This window comes from Saccopteryx leptura, chromosome 11 (genome assembly GCF_036850995.1).
Source record: "Saccopteryx leptura isolate mSacLep1 chromosome 11, mSacLep1_pri_phased_curated, whole genome shotgun sequence".
Lineage (NCBI taxonomy): Eukaryota > Metazoa > Chordata > Mammalia > Chiroptera > Emballonuridae > Saccopteryx > Saccopteryx leptura.
The window spans coordinates 31200697-31210765 of record NC_089513.1 but is presented as its reverse complement, the minus strand read 5'-3'; the positions used below and the strand labels follow the sequence as shown (position 1 = coordinate 31210765).

The 10069-nt window shown below is 37.0% G+C and overlaps 1 protein-coding gene across 1 annotated transcript in view; it reads left to right on the top strand.

Moving 5' to 3' along the window:
• Positions 1-279: 279 nt before the first annotated feature.
• Positions 280-10069, top strand: part of LOC136382983 (protein hinderin-like) — a 199327-nt gene continuing 189537 nt past the window's right edge. Inside the window, exon 1 of the mRNA XM_066352418.1 lies at positions 280-401. The gene's annotated coding sequence lies outside the window, so the exon portion shown is untranslated. The remainder of the gene's footprint in view (positions 402-10069) is intronic.

Here is a 10069-nt window from a genome sequence, read left to right as displayed (position 1 = left end):
CTTTTGCATGTGTTTGCATTTGTTTTTATTTTTTCAAATTTAAATGTTTAGAGATAAATGTCTCTTCAAATGTGATGCCCATTGCTAGTCTGTGTTACTATTTCATTGGGGGAGTATATATTATTGTGTTCATCTGAAGATTACACTTACTTGCATTCTCTCCAAATATGGCTGCATTTCTATCTCTAAATTGCTTATTGGAACACGCAAAGCAACACTCATTGATATAATTTGAATAAATATATTAGTTTTTTCCTTAATTTGAAATCTTACGTCTTCAGCTACAGTATAGAGAATGCCAAGAACTTCTAAGCCTCTATCAGAAATATCTATCAGAACAGCAGGAGAAGCTCACCACATCTCTCTCAGAACTTGGTGCTGCTAGAATTCAGGAACAACAGGTAAGCATCTTTATTCTCACCTTTTCTTGTCTTTAATGGATCAGCAAGATATCAGAAGAGTTATCTGCCTCTTTAATGTCTCACAGTACATACAGAGTGGGGCAAAAGTAGGTTTACAGTTGTTCATATGAAAAATAATGTAATAATTAATAACACAAAAATAACTTCGTGTACTCACAACTGTAAGCCTACTTTTGCCCCACCCTGTCATACTGTACTGAAATAAGGAAATACAGCACATGATTGAGCTAGTGTCTTTCACTTCCCTCTTTCCCTTTTCTCTCCTATTTCTTGGGGCTCAGAGGTCAGGAATGATTTCTTGAAGCAGGCTGGGGATCAGTGTGGAAGCTCCTGGTTGTATCAAAGCACAGCAGGAATAGTAAAGAAAACTCAAGGCTCTGGTGCTTAATGACGATGAGGTGGGCTCTGTCACTCATTCTCCTATGGAAAACACTAGTCAGTCTTTCCTAACTCATCCTTGCATTTTTAGAATAATAAAAGTGACTTGGAAACTTACAAAAGCTTGAATTGGATAAAATTAAAGTATTTTGAATGATTTTATGTTTGTATATATATGTATTAATCACATAAATATATATATATATGAGAGTGTTTGGAGATAAATATTTACATTTGTGTCATCAAATAGTGTATATTGTATAATTAAACAAATGTTCAGAACCTTGCCAGTTTGTGATGGGAGACAAGCTTTAAAAACTACTTCTCTCTAGCAAGTAATTCTTGATTTCATTGTTATATGCACGAGTTTAAATCTTCAAATGGATGAAGCTAAGCCTTATATAATATATTAGTATATATTATATATTAATATATATTAATGTCTTATGTGTTATATAATATATATTTACAACATAAATATATTATTACATGTATATTAAAATATAGTATGCATTATATGTGTTATATATAGTAGAGTCAGAGTTATTCATATTAAGTATTAAAGCATTGATAATATACTCAGATATTATCCTCCCCCTTGAATAATATCAGGTCCTGAATGTTTTTTGTAACCCTTCTAAAGCACAACATTGCTAATCAACCTACAGACATTTCTCTTGAATGAGTTAAGAGTTTTGGCGAAGAGTGACCTGTGGTGGTGCAGTGGATAAAGTGTTGACCGGGAACACTGAGGTTGCTGGTTCAAACCCCTGGGCTTGCCTGGTGAAGGCACACACAGGAAGCAACTATTATGAGTAGATGCTTCCCACTTCTCCCCCCTCTTTCTCTTTCTCTTTCTCTTTCTCTTTCTCTTTCTCTTTCTCTTTCTCTTTCTCTTTCTCTCTCTCTCTCTCTCTCTCTCTCTCGCTCTTTCTCTCTCTCTCTCCCTCTGTCTTTCTCTCTCCCCCTCCCTCCCTCCCTCTCCATAAAACAAAATATAAAATCTAAAAAAAAAAGTTTTGGCCAAAACTCTAGTTTTGATCTTAAAGTTTGGACATATAGGAAAGTTTTTTTTTTTTCTTAAAGAAATGATTTTGCGGCCCTGGCTGGTTGGCTCAGCAGTAGAGCGTCGGCCTGGAGTATGGGGGACCCGGGTTTGATTCCCGGCCAGGGCACATAGGAGAAGCGCCCATTTGCTTCTCCACCCCCTCCTCCTTCCTCTCTGTCTCTCTCTTCCCCTCCCGCAGCCAAGGCTCCATTGGGCCAAAGATGGCCCGGGCGCTGGGGATGGCTCCTTGGCCTCTGCCCCAGGCGCTAGAGTGGGTCTGGTCGTGGCAGAGCGACGCCCCGGAGGGGCAGAGCATCGCCCCCTGGTGGGCAGAGCGTCGCCCCTGGTGGGCGTGCCGGGTGGATCCCGGTCGGGCGCATGCGGGAGTCTGTCTGACTGTCTCTCCCCATTTCCAGCTTCAGAAAAATACAAAAAAAAAAAAAAAAAAAAAAAAAGAAAGAAATGATTTTTCTAGAATGTGGTAAAACTCATATTTTTAAAATATGTTTTTTTTCTGAATTCACATTTATAAAAAGTGACCAAAGTATGAATGGTTTGTTTGTATTCTAATTTGAAATATTTTCTTTTGTTCTGTTTTCTGAAAACCTAGGTTATAAAATGATGCAGAAGAAAGTGACAGTTAATCTTGATTGTTTATATGGATTTTTCCTGCCACTTTGAAAATAGCAGGCAGTTTTTAAGGTGGTCCTTCTCTATTGCTTTCTTGGGTGCGCTAGAGAAAACTATTGTGTGAAGATCAGATTTTTAACCTTTGTTTTTTGCGTTTTCACTTCCCACTTTAGCATGGCAGGTGTGTTAGTGGGCACAAAGTGAAGGGCAGCCCTTATCAAGGGTATGTGATGGGGAGGCGGAGGGCCTTTCAGTGGCCAGTATAGAGCCTTATGACCTTAAGGATATAGACAGAGAGTCAAGAAATTGTCACTAGGGGGCTCTAAAGACATCTGGATAAGAAGGTCTAACCTTTTTTTTCTATTTACTTATGAATTTAGGGGAAAAGCAAACTTTCTCAGTATTAGGATTTAAGCTACTGAATTCTGGAGCTTTCACTAGAGACCAGTCATAATTAACACCGCCTTCCTTAACCTTAACTTTGAGGGACAAACCTTAAAAAAAAAAATCACATACTAGAATGAATGAAAATGTTGGCTGAGTATATGGAGACAATAGTATATACCCTCAGAAAGAAAACACTTTTATATCTTCATTTTAACTTAATTATAAGAAAAAATTAAAACCATATTTTCAAGAAGTACCTGGTAGTCAAGTTTTAGATTATGTCTTATCCGTAGTACAATGAAATTGAAAGTTAAAGGCCAGTTGAACCTAAAGAGGAAAAAATAGTTTCATTTTGAATACCAAGTAGAAATTGTCACCTTGTTTCCTCTGCTGCCTTGGTTATTTCTTTGTGCCAAGCTTCTCCTTTCCTATGAGAACTGGGTAAATTTGGCCAAGACGAATTTCTGTTAGAAAGGGTGTGATTGTGAAGGCTCAGCCTAAATGAGGACATAATTGAGTTCAGTGTCTTCTCTGTGTGCTTACAAGTGGACTGTGCTCCTCTCTGTGATAGCACCTTTTTTGTTCTTTTGTAATGAATGTTTACTTATCCACCTCCCTGCCAAGCTCTTTAGAAAACGGGCTTCCTGATGTATTTGGTCTTTGTACATTCAGAGCCTAACATTTGGCTTAATAAATATATTTAAAAATTTTTTGTAACAACTATTTATATGGTATATACCATGTGCCAGGTACTCTAAGCTCTTAACATATATTAAGTCATTTAGTTCTCACAGTAACCCACTGAGGTTATTGTCCCTGTCCCAGATGGAGAGAATGATTAGCTTGCCCAGGTCTTTCAGCAGCAGATCTGGCTCCGGAGTTTCTGGAAGAAAGAAAAACAGGAAAAACTTGAGATAGCTAAAAAAATGTTTGCTTTAGATGCCCCTGCTTCTGTGACTAAACTCGTCAGCTAACATACAGGTTTTTGAGCACCAGAGCACAAATACAGTGGACGTAGTGGGAAACTATTTGTTTTTCTTACGAGTAGCCACAATGTCAGGTAAACATAAAATGTTATTTGCTCTCAAAATAAGTTTTTTAAAAAAATACTTAACTCCAGATGTTGTATTGGCGATGGTGGCAGTTCATTCTTTGTGAGGCATTCATTTGACTTTGAGAGACTTGTTCTGTTTCTTCTTTGCATTGGTTGCCATCTGGCTCAAATTGCATATTATAGCTTTTGCTTATAGTTTTATTAAATGCATAGTTCTTCCGAAGAATGCCCTGGCTTATGATTTTCTTTTTCAATTTCCTTGAAAAGAAATCGCTCTGTTTACAAGGTGAATTTTTTCCTTGTTTTCCCCCATTCTCTTTCTTGCTTTGCTTCAAAGATAAATGCATTTTACATTCATTTTGGAATTCATTACAACTTTTTCATGGTGGATTCTGTAGAGGTTTTTTACTTGTTCTGTTTAGTTTGAGACATTTCACTGTTTAGACTGTGTCTGTTACTTCATTTCCTTATCTTAAGAAACAGTACTTAGTCTTGGTCTTGGACATGGGAGTGTACTAGTTTTGCCCAGTGTACATTTTAGAATATAGCTTTTCTTATAATAATTGAGTTTTATTTTTTGTATGTGAACCTGAACTTAAACAATATCACTTCAAACTGTGATGCTTATAATTTCTGTTTTGTCTTATCGATAGGCTGTGCCATTTTAGAAATGTTACGTTGTTTCCTCCATCCTCTTCATATTAATAGAAAGCCTAGGCAGCATTTGAGTAGCTTCTCCCACTTATATTTCTAAGATGCTGGTATTCAAACCTAACTTACTATTTTTCATAATTCTTTATCTTTTTAGTAAGTAAATGTACAAAGGTAGATTTGGGTTCTTGAGATTTCTCCCTTTTCTGTATAATGGGTAAAATCACTATCAATTTTTAGCCAAGTGCAATGAATATTAATGAATCTCTGGTGTTCTGATCTAGCCATTCCATTCCCTTTTACAAGTATTATTTCTCTCTGGTCCCTTGCTAAACTTTTTCTGTTACTGCTCATGATTTCCTCTTTTATAGTGTATATTAATAGCAAAGCAAGATACTGAAACTTAAAAACATTTTAAGTAGTTAAATTTTTAAATACCATTATATTATAGCATCAAAATAGATAAAATACTTAGGGATAAAAGTCATCTGTACTCTGACAACTGCTGTGCAAAAGAATTTAAACACATACATGGAAAGATGTACCGTGTTTATGGGTCATAAAACCAATTCTGTTCACGTCAGTTCTTTCAGAATTGATCCTTCGATTCAAAACAATACCAGCTGAAATTACAGTAGACTCTTTTTTAAGAAATTGACAGCTAATTCTGAATTTTATCTTAAAATGCTAAGGATCAAACAAAACATTTAAAACTACCAGTAATTTAAACTGTGGTGATATAAAGATAAATAGGCCAATAGAACAGAATACAGCATCCAAAATTAGAGCTACTTATGTATAATCAGTTGTACCTAAACTTAACTGTAAAGCTTAAAGCTATAAAAGTTCTAGAAGAAAAAACTTTTAGAATCAATACCACCAGCATTGATTCATTAAAGGAAAATTGATCATTGTACTTTATCAAAATTAAGAACTAGTCTGCTGAAGACAGTGCTGAGAGAATGAAACTTTAAATCCCTGGCTCTGGGGAAATGTGTATAAATCACATATTTGATAAGTTTATATCCAAAATTATATGAAGAACTTTTAGAACTCAAGAAAAAAACTAGCCCCTTAGTACTTTTAGATTGTTGTTGTTGAGTTTCAAGACTTTGGAGTGGAGAGTGACAGTATTTACCCTGTGTATACCCTCAGTACTATTTGAAATTTTACTACTTAGGTACATGAGGTAATAATATTGTCTGGTTTCTATAGGTCTTACCACTTACACTTTGGAGTTTCACGTTGAGACTTCTTAATATGAACTTACAGCTGTTAATAACTGTCCGAGTCCTTACTCATAGAACTATTAACTCGCTTTTCTTAGACTGCCACACTTGCTTTCAAAGTGTTCATGAAATGGCATGATTTTCACCCATGCCCAGTGGCAGTAAAGATTCAAATCCGATCTTGTGATCTCGAAGTCAGTACTCTTTCTATAATTAGATTCTTACTCGAAAATGAGTTTGGGGTTCTAATTTTGCTCTTCCAATGTGCTAAGGTACCAAAGAATAGAAAAATTAATATTAATATTTTAGGAAAAAGAGTTAGGTTTCTTGCCCCCTCCTTTCTGTAAGGAGTGAGGGGAGAGGAATGTGGGAGTTTACTGGCTTGCAGAGACATACTGTGTAGGAAACCCCCTTTTACTAGGAAGCTTAAAGGGCATTTTATAATTTGGGCTAAGCATACAGGGAGATTTTGTAAATATGACTTTTTATATTTGTGTGAGATTTACACCAGGTCAGGATGGCTGATAGCATTGCATTATAAATGAAAAGAAGGAAGGCGACTTGAGTTCCCTCTCTTTCCCCACACCTAGGGAAGAAGGTAAGTAGCTAGCCAGGTTGGGGGGGGGGGGAGGGGGGGATTTGACAGGCCTTTTCCTCTCCCCTCTTTCTTTCTTTAATGGGCCATTCACAAACACTTATCCCCTGATACCGTGTTAGCTTCCCCTCCCATCCTGAAAATGTGTGATTAATGTACTGTATATACCTCTAAACAAAGGGATGGCAGATGGACACTAAAAGATTTGGGAATGTCTTTTAATATCTAAAACAACATTTTTTGCTATTGTGTTACCTTATAAGTTTTAATTTTTTTTTTTTTTTAGAGAGTCAGAGAGAGGGATAGATAGGGACAGACAGACAGGAATCGAGAGAGATGAGAAGCATCAATCATCAGTTTTTCGCTTCGACACCTTAGTTGTTCATTGATTGCTTTCTCATATGTGCCTTGACCGTGGGGCTACAGCAGACCGAGTAACTCCTTGCTCGAGCCAGCAACCTTGGGTCCAAGCTGGTGAGCTTTGCTTAAACCAGATGAGCCCTCACTCAACCTGGCAACCTCGGGGTCTCAAACCTGGGTCCTTCCGCATCCCAGTCCGACGCTCTATCCACTGTGCCACCGCCTGGTCAGGCTACCTTATAAGTTTTAAAAGGTAGGGATGTTTTTTATAAATCCTATAGACAGATGTTATAAGCTTGTTAAGGATTGTGTCATCTTCCCCTCCTCCTCCTTTTCCCGCCAACCTATGTGTGTGATCAAGTGTATATAACCTGCCTCGGGGCTATATTCAGGACTGCACAATTTGGGTCAGTTATACCCTGTGTTTGTCATATGCAGCTGACTTATTAATAAATCTTTTAATAAAACTCCTTAAAAATTCATTTGGACTTGGTGGCTCTACATAAACCTGGTGGAACAGTACTTGGCAACACCAATAATTCAGCTGTGTGCACTTAGAGAAGTCGTTTAATTTTTCTGATCTTCCATTTTTTTGACATAGAAAATGAGACCATAGAGGGAAAGAGAAGAAAAATGTAAAAGGCCCTTTCTATTCTAACTTTGCCTTATTTTCTTACTCAATTTTTCTTTACTTTTTTTTCCTCTTGCTCAGTCTTTTCCCCCTTCTACATTTTTGTCTTTTTATCCCCAGTGAACTCTCCATATATCAGAAGGTCAATTATGTGTAAGTTCAATATCTCAGAAACTCTCTCTGAGAATTTCTCAATAGGTTCCCTTGCTGGTTGGAGCCCTGTTGTCTTGTTTCTCCACCAGCAGGGTTGCACTCAGATTCTACCTTTGCTCTCTATAAAGCACACCATACATTGAAACTAAAAGTAATTTTTGTGACTGTCATCTCAACATGCTCGGTCAGAAAGCTTGATTCTAAATTTTTACATACAGAAGCAATTGTCTTATTCTTTTGGACTCTGAGATTTCTCCTTTTCAAGAGGAGTTATTGAGTGACAAGTCTGCCCTTTTCTGCAGCTCTAAATTAACTATAGAAAAACAAACAAACACACATATCTTTAGAACCCTTAAGCACTGATTGAATTAGATAGTGGAGGTGAGGTTGCATGGCAACACTGCACAGTTTTGAGTGCTGATCAAGGAGACAGTAATTGTGAAGTTGCTTTGTTATAGTAGTAGCCATAACCATACCCTTGTATTGAACTATAGTTCCGATTCTATCCATGGTCAGCTAGTGCTGCCACTTTTGTCATTCTTTCTTATTTATTTTAGCCCCATTTTGTTGTCCATCATGCTTTCTCAGGAATTTTCTTCCACAGAAGCTTAACTCATTAACCATATGTTTTTCCTTAAAGAGAAAGTAAATTTCTAAAGAGAAAGTAGGACATACTCATTTGAAGCTAACAGGTATAGCTGGAAAGCCTGTGGCTGATTTTGTTCTGGGTCCTTTTCTTTCATAGGTCTGGTGTCCCAATGGGAACACCTCCACATCACCCAGCCTCCTGTGTTTCCTTCCTCCTCTCTTCCCCCTTCCTCTGCCTCCTTCCCCACTGTTTTTGTCATCAACCATCAGGTCTAATATCAATATTTCCAATAATGGTATTCTGTTAACCCAGTCATTGTTTTATATTTGATATTTGAATAATGTCACCAAACATAGGAACTATTTTATTTAATAAGAACTTACTTAAATAAGTTAAATAATTAAGTACAGTAGTAATTTAATGATTATACACTATTGGGGAGAGAATAAAAATTTATGAATTTACATTAGTAATATATACATACATACATGGAATGATGGAGGAAGGTGTATTCTTATTTACAGTAGAGCACTGAAAGGCCACCTGGTAAATGTGGAAGGAGTGCTAAAGTTGGAAAATCATTATTTTGAAACCATGGGAAAGATTGGGTCAAGCAAGTCATCAATGGCTGCTCAACCTATTGAGAAATACTGAGGGTGAGCAGGATATTTGTGTGGCCTTTAAGTGTTTCCTCTTTAGCCTACTTATTAATTGCAAGAGGGCAAAAGGAAACTAATTGTACAGTGTGGAAAAAATGTTTCCAGGTGATTGAAATTAATATCACCAATGAGAGGAGACAGGTGGTCTCTTATCTCTCCTGAGGTTAAACTTTGGTAACACGTCACCTACCATATTTCCCCATGTATAAGATGCTCCTATGTATGAGACACACCTTAATTTTAGGGCCCAAAATTTGGAAAAAAATGTATTACATAAAGTTATTGAACTCGTTTTATTCATAATAAAATTCATATAACTCCTCAAGAGGGAAATGCAAGTAAAAAAATCTACAACCACTGTATAAGACACACCCAGTTTTTAGACACCAAAATTTTTGGGAAAGGGTGCATTTTATACATGGGGAAATATGGTATTCAGTATTCTGAGAATACATAACCTGAATCTAAATCTCAAGGAAACAGCAGATCAACACAAAATGGCAAACCTTTTACTAAATAAAGGAGGGAGGAAAACCGCACACTTCAAAAATGGAAATGTCATAAAAGACAAAGGCTCTGGAAATATTCTAGATTAAAGGGGAATTAAGAGCTATGGCAGCTACATGTAGTATCTAACCCTAGACTATATATCCTGTAATGTCTGGGGGAATATAGTGTAAAAATAGTAGGTCACCTGATAAAATCAGAATGTGGATGACGAATTAAGTAAAACTTATGAGATTAATAACTGTAATGTGGTTATGTAATATTCCCACTCATAAGAAATGCTCACTGGAATATTTAGGGTGTTAAAGGGTCATGAGGTATGTAAAGTTACTCTCAAATACTTCAGAAGAGAAAAATATATGTATTTGTGCAAATCTCTGAATGTGGAAATGATAGAGAAAATGTTGCTGGAACTAGCCAGGGTTTAAGTTGCCCATCGCTGCCAGTCAATCACAGAGATGGATTTGAGTGATATAAGAGTGTCTTTTATTCAGATTGCCAGCAAACTGAGAAGGCAGGGGACTCCTGTCAGGAAGAACTGCCTTCACATTCTCCTGGTGTTGGATGTTTTTATAGGTTCAGGGGCAAAGGCCCTGTAGTTAATCAAGTAACAATGTGCAGGAGGTGGGAGTTCAGTTAGTGAGAATGTCTCTCCCAGAAGTCCTTCTGATATAACACAGGCCCAATTAGCATGGTCCTATCTGGTGTTCTTGGTAAATCTTCAAAACAGTCGGGACCTGGCACCTCTGAGACCACCGGCCTCTGGGAATTGGCAT